Source organism: Trematomus bernacchii, unplaced genomic scaffold, assembly GCF_902827165.1.
Source record: "Trematomus bernacchii unplaced genomic scaffold, fTreBer1.1, whole genome shotgun sequence".
NCBI lineage: Eukaryota > Metazoa > Chordata > Actinopteri > Perciformes > Nototheniidae > Trematomus > Trematomus bernacchii.
Genome location: NW_022987739.1, coordinates 19,552,806 through 19,567,869, shown reverse-complemented (window position 1 = coordinate 19,567,869; position 15,064 = coordinate 19,552,806). Strand labels below are relative to the sequence as shown.

The 15,064-nt window shown below is 42.3% G+C and overlaps 1 long non-coding RNA gene across 1 annotated transcript; it reads right to left on the bottom strand.

The window, feature by feature from the left end:
• Nucleotides 1-1,520: 1,520 nt before the first annotated feature.
• LOC117496172 lies at nt 1,521-14,844 on the bottom strand. The gene is made up of 3 exons (XR_004557244.1): nt 14,690-14,844; nt 4,533-4,537; nt 1,521-1,531 (listed from the first exon to the last, which is right to left on the bottom strand). It is a non-coding gene; the product is annotated as an uncharacterized LOC117496172 (long non-coding RNA).
• Nucleotides 14,845-15,064: the final 220 nt, after the last annotated feature.

Below are 15,064 nucleotides of genomic sequence, written 5' to 3'. Positions count from 1 at the left end.
AATAGGGCCCTTACGGTCGGAGATTATTTGTCTAAAGTAGATGTGAAAGGTGACATTGCTACAATCATAGCTTTCATACTAACTGCTCTGCAGAAAGTGCAGGACATTGTAATGTTTTGAACAGAACCTGTTACCCTAGAGCAAATCTCAAATGAGTCCCTTGGTCTTTGTTCACTTTCATACTTCAAATTAGCTGCAATAATATGGACATGATGTGCATGCTAACATAGTTCATCCTCAAAACTGCTCCCCTCTCTGTTGTGACTAGATGTTTAACGCCAATATTAGCGATGTGTTGCTTTTTCCATCAACCTTCTTATTGACGCCACAGACAGCACACTGCATGTAAACAAATAAATAGATTTATTTTGCACTCCATTTTTTTTGCACTCCACTTATGTGAAATAAACACACGGAAATGGAGCTTAATTAGACCTTTCTCTGATAAGGGCTCGATATTTATTGAGTAAGCGGCAGTCTTCCAATAAATTATTGCGTGTTCCAAATGGGAGAGCAGGAAAGAGAGGTGCATCTGATATAGTCAATCAAGTGCAATTAATCTCAGTTGTGGGTGAAGGTACGGGTTGGTTGTAAAGTGCCTCACACCCCTGGCATCATTACACACTTGGATGCCTGCTGACTTTTAAGAGGTGTGCCGCGGTGGTCTACTTGTTCATCGGACCGTGGAGTGTACAAGCAAGGCCGGGGACATTACCCTCGCTGTGTGTCGCGACACTGTGGCCTCATCAAGGTAACCTGCAGAGAGGCAATCTGTGAATGGAGTTTATCAACCCTCTAATCTAAGGCCCCGTTTACATGGAGACGGTTTGGGTTGTATCTGCTACTTTTTTCTATCGTATGGACGGTTCGTTCACACGAGGCCGTAACGGAACCGCGGAAACGGACCCTCAAACGATAACGGGTCCAAAGGTGGGTAGATCTGCGGACGTAACACTCTGGGGGGTCAAGCGAACGGAAGACTTTTTTTATATCAAATTCGGTTGATTTTCGTTTCAGTCTCCGTGTAAATGGGGCCTAAATGTCACTTCCTTTATCTAAAATAACACATTTTCAGATACACATTTAAAGGGGACCTATCATGCAAAATGCACTTTTGTACGTCTTTTATACATGAATATGTGTCCCCAGTGTTCCAGGGAACTCACCAAGTGTCAGAAAACACAACCCTCTCTATTTTCCTCCATACCCAAATCTCTAAAAAAGGGGCTGCAACGGATCTGATAAAAACTGATCCAGATTTGAACACTTCAATGACGTCACAGAAGTGGCGCTACGGCTATTGGGCCAACTCTCCACCTATCAGGGGAATGTGGGGTTGGGCCACGGCCGGCCATTGCCGCTCGAAAGCGCTGGAGACGCTGTAGTACATATGCCAGGCCTGTAAGTGGCGCTGTAGTCTGCCACAAAAGCAGCGAAGAAGACTTCCCGCCCATAGTTACCATGGTTACCCTTCTGTTTATTCTCCGCTGTGGCTTTTTTTCTCCCTCCCCGAGGCAAGCGTTTGCTCCCGCTGCTTTAATTCAATGCAATCCCTCCCCGTCGAGGCAAGCACTGTAATTCTCTCCGGTTAGTCCACCAGCAGATGACAAACACCCACCTCTCCGCCTCTTCCAAGGAACGAGGGGACCGTGCGGCAGAGTTTCAGTTTCAGTTTCTTTCGCCGGTCAAGATGTCCGTTAAAGGGCCCATGTCATGGCCATTTCCACTGATCATAATTACATTGTTGAGGTATACTAAAATAGATTTATACTGTGCAATTTTCCAAACTCACATTGGTTTCGCATACAGCATCTCTGTCAAGCATGTGTATTCAGCAGTATTCACTTTCTCCACTAAACGACTCGTTGGAGCTCTTGCCCCCCCCTCCCTGTGAGCCTAGTGTGCTCCGATTGGTCAGCTCGGCCACTCGTTCTGATTAGTCAACCACCAGAGAGGCTGCGCCCATGTCTAACAGTGCTTTTCCCGGCTGCTCTCAGCGTAACATCAGTCTTATCATGGCGTCGGCACAGCCGTATATTTTATATACATATATATTTTTAACTGTTGTTATAGAAGAGTGTGACGGCCCCAGGGCCTTTGTCTTACGATGGGGTGGAGCTGAAGAGGCTAATCAGCACGATCACGGACACCTCCGGACACTACGGCCCCAGTCTCTCTCCAAAGCGGCTGCAGGAAGACTAACTCTGCGATCCTCTCAACCACCTATCTCTGCATTTACCACAATAAATGTGCCGTGGTTTTGTAAACTCGTGTATGTCTCCTTGTCTTTCCGTTGTGGCCTACGAGCCGCTCATAACAAAGAGTAAGTTATTTTTACCCGTTATAAACTACTACTGTTTGATGAGAAATCAAATCATGGTTTGCTATATATGAATTCAGGGAAGAAAGGATAGGCCTACTAAGTATTTCCATTAAACTTTATTTTTAGAAATGTACAAAATGAACATAAATATACATATATACACGGTATATCATCCATGCCTCCTCCTCGCATCTTGCCTGCGCACAGTCGGTGCGGTGCCTTTTAGCACGACGCCTCAGTAGTAGTAGAAGTGCCTTTTAGCACGTCATGGATTGTCCGCCAGGATCTGGCTGGACGAAATCAAATGCAAATCACAAAATATTAGAGAAACTTAGTTGTTTTAGATTCGTTAGTAGTAGTTGTGTAATGAACAGCTTGCCTGCTAATATGCTAACCTAGCTTTGTTTACCTTGGTAGCTAACACGATATGAACGTTAGCTTGGAGGAAAGGCAACTATAATGCAGTGTAATAAAACTACTATGAACAAAAGCTAGTGGTTCATATTAGGCTAGCAATAACGTGTTTATAATTGCAATCGTATACGGGTATTCTGCTACCATACAATGTAACTTGCATGAATACATTGTTTTGCGCTAGCATACAGCTAGCCTCGTTAGCTACATGCAGTATATGTACGGTCACAATGTACGGTAAATCACAGTACAGTATACTGTATGAGTATTCCGTGTGTGTGAATGCAGACATTCTCCTGCTATGAGATACATGTATGCAAGGCCATCTGCTGATATTAGAGTTGATATATGGAAACTCTAGCAACTTAGTTAGCACAGTTAGCACTGTGTCAATGGCTTAGCAGTCCAACACAGTTTACACATTTAAACAGTCTTGTTTGATAAATACACAAATAACAATGCAAACTTACAGGTTGTATACCCAGATCTTCCCCTGCTCCAAACGGTCCAAACAAGCTGTGCATATCCGGCCTCAAACTGGGCAATGTTTTGGAAGCTTTCGTCTGTGAAATGCCGGTTCTTCGAACCTCTGGAGGAGGAACACGCCGCTGCTGGTGTGGCCATAGCTCTTCGGGATTGGTCCATTTCGTTCCGGGTACCGCATGACATCAGGCGGTACCCGGAAGAATCAAATGGGCAGTGACGTATCTCCAACGAGGCGTTTTGGGGAGGTATTTAATGTGTTAGAGTTTTACTCGCTACAGGGTGTACTTTGAGGGTTTTGACTCTGCACACCGTTTACATGCATAAAAACCTTCATAACACACAAGGGGACGGGTAATAACCGGAAAAGCATGACATGGGAGCTTTAAAGTTTAAATCTTCCGGACAAAATTAGAAAAGTGCCGGTCAAAGGTCTTCTTTGTTATTTATTGAGCTTTAAAACAAATGAATAACGACTCTATAGGCCTATAACAATATAATAAAACACGGAGGACGGAGATCTTTTTTTCTCCCCCTCTTGACTTGATCATAGCACGACTACCCTCTCCTGCAGGGGGGCGTGGTCAGCTGCAGCTCATATAATCAGCCCAGTAGACAGCAAACAGCACATAGAGCGAAATGAGGCATGGTTAAAATGCATGATCTGTTTGGTATTTTGAAAACAGAAACGTATAAATATACCTTATATAGGTATGGCCCTACAATATATCATTTAAATATAGCATGATAGGTCCACTTTAAACAAGCTGACCATTGAGACAAACCAAGGAGTAATGAGAGGGATTGTCACCACCACCAAATTCTCGTGGAAATCTAACCTTGTACTTTTTATTATTTTCTATACATATTTTGACATTTACAAGAAAGCATGTTGCTTTATTTTGTATTTGTTACATGCTCTGGTCTGACAGTGACGGATGAAGTATCATTTGCAAATTTTACCTTAAAGGTCCCATGTCATGGCCATTTCCACTGATCATAATTCCATTGTTGAGGTAATAGATTTATACTGTGCAATTTTCCAAACTCACATTGGTTTCGCATACAGCATCTCTGTAAAGTATGTGTATTCACCGGTATTCACTCTCTGTCCTAAAGGGCTTGTTGGAGCTCTTGCCCCCCCCTCCCTGTGAGCCCAGTGTGCTCCGATTGGTCAGCTCGGCCACTCTGTTCTGATTAGTCAACCACCAGAGAGGCTCCGCCCATGTCTAACACTGCTTTTTTCGGCTCGCTCTGAGCGGAATATCAGGCGTCGGTACAGCCGTATATTTTATAAGCTAACTAACCGAACTGTACCTACAACTGTTGTTATAGAAGAGTAAGTTATTTTTACCTGTAATAAACTACTACTGTTTGATGAAAAATCAAATCATGGTTTGCTATATATGAATGATATGTTATAGGAGCAAATAATTCAGGGAAGAAAGGCTACTAAGTATTTCCATCAAACTTTATTTTTAGAAATGTACAAAATGAACATGTGTATACATATATACACTGTATACATATATACACTGTATATCATCCATTCCTCCCCTTATAGGCGTTTTCGGCATCTTGCCTATCCTGCCGGGGCTTTTTAGGACGAGGCATCAGAGTGGTCATCCCGTGTGTGTATTGTCCGCCAGATATGCCAGGAGTTTCCTGATCTGGCTGGACGAAATCAAATGCAAATCACAAAATATTAGAGAAACTTAGTTGTTTTAGATTTGTTAGTAGTAGTTGTGGTAGGAGTGTGTATCTATCTAATCTATCTATCTAATCAACACAGTTAGCTTGCCAGCTAATATGCTAACCTACGTTTGCTAGTTGTTCAGCGTAATATGCCAATCTACTATGAACAACAGCTAGTCTAGGCTAGCAAGAACATGTTTACAATTGCAATCTTATACGGGTAGTCTGCTACGTTCGGACATTCATTGTAGCTGGCATGAAAACAATGTTTTTCCCTAGCATGTCTAGCTCTAGGTAGCCTTCTTGTTTGGCTATGTAGCATACACGCTATGAACGGTAGCTCGGTAGCATACACGCCAGGAACGCCAACTATAATGTACTGACCGTACGGTAAATCACCCGGAGTATACTGTCTATGAGTATTTTGTGTGTGATTGCAGACATTCTCCAGCTATGAGATACATGTAAGGCCATCTGCTAACATTGGAGTTGATATATGGAAACGCTAGCAACTTAGTTAGCCCAGTTAGCACTGCTCGCACACACACAGACACTGCTGGAGGAGCAGACAGGCTTGGCGATACAGCTAGAACAAGCGAAACTCATCCTGAGCACACACAAACACTCACAGCCGAAGTAAAAACAATAAGTGTGGCTTGATATTGAGTAAGACATTTTTTTATAACGCTGTGAGCATGGGTCTGCGGAGAGCATTACTCCGCGATCCCAACTTAGCAGCCCGAAAAACGTTTACCCATTTAACCTGTTCCACTCTGAGCCTGTTTTTCAGGTCTCAGGCTCGAAAATGACATTCCCAGAACAAATGACCATATCTTCCCTTCTAAAAGGGTTAAATTAATAATCTTTTCTCAAAGTAATGATAAACCTGTGAGTTGGATGTAGAAGTGTCAGAATCAATATAAATGTTTTTTATTTTAAAGAAAATTCAGATTTTACATAGTAAAAAACTGTAAATTATAGTGTCCGTCCAAAAATTATTTTTTACAGATAGTGAAAACTACCCTTGGATGATGGGTTAGTAGACTAAAAGCTTTAGGAATCCAAAGTACAACATATAATAAGTACCCTGTATCAAGATTGATGCAAAACAAGTGAAATTTGACCTTTTTAGAGAGATTTAGCCAAAAACTGGGCCATCTGGGGTCATTTGGGTGGATTTGACCTATCTCTGGCCCCCCTTGCTCGATCTGGTTGGTTGACATACCCTTGTGACCGTTAGAGCCAATAGAATCGAAGGAGGAGACTCACATACACATACATTATAAAGAAAAATGTTGCCGCTTCGCGTGTGGAAAGCGAAACTAAACTGGAGGAATGTCTCCTTCTGGAGTTTGGAAACTAAAACGCAGTTGTATTGCTTATGGATTATCAGAAATAATTTCAAAGAAGGCACAGACACATAGGATGAACCTATGGATTAACTGCAGCATCGTTTTTTTATCGTTTTAATGCCATTGAAGACCACTTTTGACCAAGGTGAGCCATATTTACATGTTTAGCTTCTTGGCTCCACATGTGATGATGTACGCTTTCGTTGATAGCGTCGCGAATGTTTATCACTGAGTGTTGAGGTGGGCACCGTTAGATTCAGTGTCTCCAGCACACCAAAAAATAGTGTTTGGTTGTGCATCTAGGATAAGTAATAAGGGAGTTATGAGTGAGTTTAAGTGCCTTAGTAGGTCCCGTTTTTTCGATCGAGGCTAATTCAGAGGCTGAGTGCTAGCATTGTGGGTTTTTTTTTGAAAAAAAAAATTAAAAAGATCAGTTAGCTGAGTTTCTTCCCGTTACATGGATATAACACATTCATAGTTTTATTCAATATTAAGATTCCTTAGACGTTGTTTCCTGCAAATGACGCGTTTATCCGCCCGGTACCGGGGGGAAGGCGTGAAACAGGTTAAACAGTCGTGGTAGATACCTTGTTTGTTTTAAACATCATAAATACACAAACAACAATGAATACTTACAGGTTGTGTACCCAAATCTCCCGCTGGTCCAAACAAAGTAGGAACAGCATCGTTCTTCAGTTCCCTACGCTGTACATATCCGGCATGAATCGCTGAAAGGTTTGGGAAGCTTTGTTTTGTGAAAGGCTGGCAGAGGGTGTGGCCTCTGGGTGTTCACACATCACAGTACCCAGGAAGTAAACATGAAATCTCCAACGAGGCATTTTGGGGAGGTATTTTCTGTGTTAGAGTTTTACTCGCTACAGGGTGTATTTTGAGGGTTTTTGACTCTGCAGACCGTTTACATGCATAAAAACCTTCATAACACACAAGGGGACGGGTAATAACCGGAAAAGCATGACATGGGACCTTTAATGAACTATGTAATATGTACCATGTTCGCATGATTGGAGCTTTCCCTCCTTCGTCTTTCTGGATACCAAAAGAGACCATAGATCAAAAGATTATCCAAAAAAATATCAGTGAAGCAATTCATTCTAAATTCCAAATACAATATACTGTATATACACAGTTACGGTTAATGTATGCATATGTGACAATAATAATTAGCCATTATAATTGCAAAATGAATTAATATAACATCTGTTCTTATTTCCTATTATCTTTGGTGTAGTCCATTTTACAATGAAATGAAAATTGTCGTGTCTCGTGAAATGTGTTAGTTATGTTTATGTATTTTGTCTGTAATTTCCTGTTTTATTTTGTACTTAACTCTTGTCTTTCATTTCAGGCCCTGTTTCTTCCTCCTCTTGTGTGTTTTTCCCGCCATCATCAGTGTCTGCCCCGCCCCTGATTGTTTCCACCTGTTCCCACTCACCTCATGTTTAAATAGTCCTGTCTCTCCCCTGTCCTGTGTCAGTTCGTCTTGTTTGTTTCCCCGAATGGTCGTGCCAAGCCTCAGCTAAGACAATATCGCTTTCACTCATGTCAGGTTTTGTTGTTTTGTTAATTTTGTAGGCTTAAGTTTCTTTCTTAAGTTTTATTTTTGTTATGCAAATGTTTTCCTCCTTGTGAGCGCTTTTTGTTAATTCCAGTACCTACTCTGTTAAAAGGAATTTCCTGATGTTTGAAATTAAATATACTTGTTTTACATGTAAGACTTTGTCTCTGGGTCGTATATTTGGGTCTATCAGTTTGTGTCAAGGTCCTGACAGAAAATGCCATTAATGTTTGCAGGATTGCTTTGCATCTACGGATTGGAGTGTGATTGAGGACAATAACATCAACACACACACGGATACGGTCATCTGCTACATTGGGAAATGCATCGATGACGCACAATTTGAGAGCAGCCAGGCTGGGGGTGCAGAGAAGGATCAGGAGCCCTGCCCTTTTGTTTTAGACAGTGCAGATGTGTGTAAATCCTTTAAAAGGGTTAACCCACACAAGGCTCCTGGACCTGATGGCATCCCTGGCCGTGTTCTCAGGGTGTTTGCAGTTCATCTTCAACAGGTCCCTGCTGCAGTCTGTTGTCCCCACATGTTTTAAACACTCCACCATCGTTCCTGTCCCCAAAAAGACAAAAATCACCAGCCTCAATGACTACCTTCCAGTAGCACTCACCTCCATCATAATGAAGTGCTTTGAGCGGTTAGTCAAATCATTCATCACCTCCTGACTCTCTGAACCCCCTGCAGTTTGCCTACAGAGCAAACCGGTCCACAGACGACGCCATAGCCCTCACCATCCACACTGCCCTCTCACACCTGGACCAGAGGAACACGTATGTGAGAATGCTGTTCATTGATTACAGTTCAGCCTTCAATACCATTGAGCCCTCCAAGCTGGTCATCAAGCTCAGATAAAAAATATTTGTTTCTCCGAATCGAAGGGGAAAAATACAAAAGCATTGTACACAATTTAAACCAATCAATGTTGTGTAATTAACAGGTATAATCTGGTGTTTTTGAGTTGATGAGTAGTGCAGATATCACTGTAAAATCAATCGACAGTAAGGAGAATACTTACGTTCGGGTGTAAAATTCTCCGTTATCCAATGGGAATGGACGCTTACATTGCCTTTAACTGCCGCCGACATGGACCGATGCGGTGCTTCCATGAGCGTCAAATACCGCCGCCGATGGGAATACATTGCAATCAGTTGAAAGCTCTTTGCGTCCGTTTATGAAGCTAAAGGAGACTCGGCGCGTCACAACTGCACGCCAAAGGACCCTGACCAAGCGTCGCTATTGGACTATCAGGGAGTGAGACTGTGTTGGACGGGCAGACCCCAGGCAGTGCGGGTGGGAAACATCACATCCTCCACCCTGATCCTCAACACCGGAGCCCCTCAGGGCTGCGTGCTCAGCCCTCTCCTCTACTCCCTTTTCACTCATGACTGCGTGGCCATACACACGCTCCAACACCATCGTGAAGTTTGCTGACGACACGACCGTCATCGGCCAGATCACAGACGGCGACGAGACGGCGTACAGAGAGGAGATCGAAAACCTGACATCTTGGTGCCAGGATAACAACCTCCATCTCAACGTCAGCAAAACAAAGGAGCTGATTGTGGATTACAGGAAGCAGCAGAGAGAGGGACACGCCCCCATCGCCATCAATGGGACTACGGTAGAGAGAATCAGTAGCTTCAGGTTCTTCGGTGTCCACATCACTGAGGACCTGACATGGACTCTTCACACCACCACCATCACCAAAAAAGCTTGACAGCGGCTCTTCTTCCTCCGCAGGCTGAGGAGGTTCAACATGGATTCCAGGATACTCTGCAACTTCTACAGGTGCACCATAGAGAGTATCCTCACTGGCTGCATCACGGCCTGGTACGGCAGCTGCACCGCCCTCAATCGTAAGGCTTTACAGAGGGTGGTGAAAACTGCACAGAACATCACCAGGACGGAGCTGCCATCCAGGGAGGACCTTTACTCCCAGCGGCTCAAGAAGAAATCCCTCCGGATTATAAAAGACCCCCATCACCCCAGCCACAAACTGTTCAGTCTGCTGCCGTTTGGCAGGCGTTACCGCAGCATCCGGACTAAAACCACCAGATTCAGAGACAGTTTCATCCCACAGGCAATAAGACTGTTAAACACCTGGGGCCTCATTTATAAACGGTGCGTACGCTCAAAAGGTGGCGTACGCCAGTTTCTAAGCAATGTTTGCGATTTATAAAAAACAAACTTGACGGGAAAATGTGCGGTCCTCCATGCAAACTCTGACCCATGCGTACGCACTAAGCACAAAAACGGGAGAGACGAGAAACTGCGACACCGTTAGCAGAAGGAAGAATGGAGAGAAATATGTAAAAATAATACCATAAATAAAATGTTACCTCTCATGTATCATATATGAAGAATTCATTTGCAAACATTGATTAAAGCCAATCTTAAAATGATTAAACAAACGCCTGTTTGAGACTCCTAAGTGCACACAAAAACGTAACTTGGAGAAATAAATATATACGGATATGTTATTGAAAACCACCTCGAATATGTTGTCTTAATGTTATGACATGTATTCTCATAAATGATGCGGTATGCAGAAGGACAGAATTACATCTAAACTGAGGCCATTTTGCTTTTCTATAGGTTGTATACGAGCATGGTTTTATATACTATCATGTTTAATCATGTTTTATGCCGTTTGCTAAGACTTGATAAGTCGCTCATAAAACACAGGAGGTATGGAAACTAAGAACACCATATAGTTGGTAGATCTGGCAGCTGATATAACTCAACACATTAGTTTTATTTCATTTAACTGGTGATAGAGTTGCTGCAGGGGGGTTGAAACGCACAGGCTGCAGTGGAGACGCTGCGCACAGCTGATCGACAGCTGGAACACCAAATAAAAAAATAAACATTAATTGACTCCACTCCGCAGGGATCCCCCGATACTTTCTTACAGTTTCTCATCATGGTCTACTGTCCCCGGCACAAACACACTGACACACTGCCTGGGGAAGGTTATGTGTATTTTGTCATTAACTTTTTTCGGACCACTTATTTATTTATTTTGGTGACGATCCGACCTCCATGCTGCTACTCTGGTTCAAACTGCATCCACCAAACAATGTGATTTGTCTCCACCTTCCCAAAATAACCCGCAAAAGCTGCGCCACATTTCGAGTAGATTGTGATTTATGAAGGGAAACCGGCGTAGGACGTGCCGCACGCAAGTCCTACGCCGGTACGCAGTGTTTTATGAATCGGAAAATGTCTGTGCGTATTTATTTGCTTTGTCCTACGTAAGCAACCTTCCCACGTGAATCATACGCAAGGCTTTATAAATGATACATTGCATATAGACTCTTATTTCACTATTTCACTTTTTTAAAACAATTTTTCTTTTTGTATTTACTTTTTAATATTTACTTGCACTATATTTTTCTGTTTATCTGTATTATTGTGTTGCACTGTTGGAGAATCCTGTGACCTAAGATTTTCATCGACATAACTACACTGTAAAATATTACCATGATTTCACAATATTTAGCTGTAATATTTTACAGTCTTTACCTGTAATGTTCACAATATAATACTGTAATTTTGAATTTCACAGTTAAATCAATGCAGGCACAGTTAATTACTGTGAATGTACAGGATCAATTATTACCAGGATTTCACAACATGTTACTGTATGTTTTCATACTAAAATACTGTATTCAGACCATCCTCTGTGATAACACAACAAATTAAGTGATTTTCTTGCTTTTATCGCTCTTGCTTGGCTTTACATACTAATTTCTTTCTTTGGTGCAGGTTTTACTTACATTGAAAGGGGCACAGCTGCATGTGCCTTAAAATAAACGTTGCAACATATAAATCTATGTAAATTGAAATTGTTGTCTTGGCTTATTGTTTTCAGGTGCTTCCTGGGCATTAATCCTGAGACGGGCTCGAAAGCCAAAAAGAGGCATGGCAATTTAAACCCCCATGTCAGCACATTCTTCAGAAAAATGGTTGACTTCGAGTGGATGTCTGTGGGTCCTTCTCAGGTCGACTATTTTCATTTCCTCGGTCCTCGGTATCACCGGAAGTTGATTTGTCTGCGCCATCTTGAGTAGCGTCCCATGACTCTTATTTCTGCCGGAGGACCGAGGATCGAGGAGCGAGGAGCGAGGAGCGATAATGGAGGAGCGATAACCGAGGAACCACCAGACCATCCTCCGGTGAAATCCTCAGATACTCTCCCCGCCCCCTTACTGTGTATCGCTCACTGATTGGACGATGCAGCGCATGCACTGATCTGATGCTTCTTGACATGAGAGCAGAGTTTCCCAGCGGAGTGAAGAAAATACATGAAACTCACGGGACTCACTCCTCAGTTTATACTGTGTTTTGTTTCAATGAATGCATCATTCAGTTACAAATATGTGATATATCTGAACAACAAAGTGGTAAAAAAATATTTTATTCATTTATTGGAAAGATTTTCATGATCGCTTTTTTCGTTTTACATTTTCATTTATTGTCATTTCCATTCAGTCAGTCATTAAGTGCTATTTAACATGTTAATTTGCTACATATCCACACAAACAAACAAAGTGTGCAATCCAATGAATGTTAATCTAACTGGGTTTTGATAGATAACATATCTCTTTTTCTTCTCTGAATTATTTTATTTATTGTGCACTCTAATCAATATTAATCCAACTATTGTTCGTTTATACATTTTAAGAATGGCGTTTATCTTTTTTGAGAATGAGTTCTTATTTTATTTAATGTATTTGGGTCTACAACAGATGATACAAATGTTTGTGTCAGTAAATGTGTACTAACAGAGGCGGGGGAAAATAACGGGGACGTCGCTGCTGTCAGACGAACAGCTGTGCGGCGTCATCACAAACGGACGTCGCTTCACGTGACGCTCCGGAGGAAAGGACGTCCCATTGCTCTTAAAACTAATTTCCCTGCTTCTCGTGGTTTCCTTGCGTCTCTCCATGCTTCCCTGGTGGGAGGGACTAAAAGCAGGGAAACGACGCAAGTGAGGGACGCAAGAGCCTCATCCCAATACCCCTCCTCGACTCCTCTCTTCCCCTCCTCCGGGACTTGACCCGGAAATCGATCAAGACACGCCATTTTGAAGGACGTCCCAATAGCTGAAATGCACACGGAGGAGTCGAGGAGGGGTGCGGGAGGAGACGAAAGGGAGGATACACGAGAGCAGACTACGCGGAAGTGTTTTCACTACTCGCGTATAAAAGCCCCGCCCCCACCTTCACAGCTGGTCGATTTCAACACAGGAAAACGGAGAACTGGAAGAATGAGTGGAAAAGCGTCACATAAATGTATAAGTGCTCACAGCTCCGTGGGAATTATTATGTGCAATTCATTTCTTAAGGTTATACTAACAATTTAAGTCATGTTTAATGATCTTGAACGTCACTAAAACATAGCTATTAAGAAAGCTATTTCATAAATGGCTAGATCTTGATAAATACAAATTATTTGTTTTGTTTTGTGTTAAGATATTCAGGAGTTAAATTATTTAAAATTCACAGTCCTGAATGTTGGTTTCTGGTGAATGTGGGGATCTACAGGACACACATTTTCCGAGTAAAGGCTTTCACATTATTATAATTATAATTTTATTGAAATGTACATTTTACACCAAAACGGAACACAAAAGCTGGACCAACCATCATACATTGAATTCCTTGACTAAAAAGAGAAAGATTCATAATTTAAATACATATTTAACAATAAATGGGCCGGTTCTAAGGGGTTATTCAGTTAAACCCAATGAGAGGGGATACAGCTGTGCACATGTCATCATTAACAGACGTCGTTTAAGAGTGACGTTTGAGTGAACGAGGACATCCCAATTAATACCTGAGGACTCCTCTGTCCTCGCGTCCCCTCCTCGTGTCTCTCGCTCGCATCTTACGGAGGCGGAGCTAAGACGCAAGGAAGGGATGCGAGTGAGGGAAAGGAGGAGTCGAGGAGGGGTATTGAGACGAGGCTAGGGATTCCATTTAATCGACCTGAGAAGGACCCCGTGTAGACATGTGTTACGTGCTCCCCTCCTTGTTTTCTGCCCCTGGCTCCGCCTCTGCCCAGGTGCACCTGATCTGCCCCTGGCTCCGCCTCTGCCAAGGTGTTCCAAATTCCACTCAGCCGTGTATATATAAAGAGAAGCTGGAGGAGAAGGATGTCTCGCCTATCCTAACGCCGCGAGACACTCTCCTTAGAATACCTCTTTGCCATTTTGAGCTGTAGGCCATATTTTTGCAGATGTGTTTATGTTTAGCCTGGAGGACCTGGTAGTCCAGTTTTCGCGGCTTTATTATGTTTCCCATAGGGTTTATATTTGAATTCTGGTTAGGGGGGGGAGCTCTGGGTCCTACGGCCCGTGGTGTGGCTGGCTCGGGTTCCCTCCTTCTGTTTGTTCCTTTTGGCCCGTCCTCCAGACCTCTTTTTGTTTCCCGTTTCGCTTGTGTGAGCAAACGGCTGATTATCAATACATGCTCATTACCAAGTACCGGTTATTGAGTGTATTCTTTCATGTTGCGGGTCTCAGCACGAGCCACTACCGCGGAGTAGAGGTTGGGGCCGTAACAACATGTCCAAGACACTGTGAAATGTACTTTGCACTTCAATGGAGTAATACAAAGTTAAAATGGGCATTTTCTTTGTTTTTCTTTGTTGATTGAGCTGATTGAATTGTGTAGTTATGGTAAAATCCCAGTTAACTAGTCAAGTTTACAATATATTATCGTAATTACATTTTTATATTTACAGTAAATTACTGGCTACTGTGTTGCATTACTTATACAGTAAAAGTGTGAAGATACAGGTAATTACTGTAATTTAGGTACAGCAACACTGTAAAAATGTACCAGCATTTCACTACATTTAACAGTATCATTTTACAGTGACATATTGTAATCAAGGCCCCCTGTAATATCCCAACAAATACATGTAAAAAGGACTGTATCCTTGGATTTCACAGCATTTAACTATTATTTCACAATAAAATACTGCAATCAAAATCCTCTGTAATATCACAACAACATTGTAAACATTGCAAGGATTTCACAGCATTTAAGAGTATCATATTACAGACAAATATTGTAATAAAAAGCCCCTGTAATATCACAACAACATTGTAAACATTGCAAGGATTTCACAGCATTTAAGAGTATCATATTACAGAGAAATATTGTAATAAAAAGCCCCTGTAATATCACAACAACATT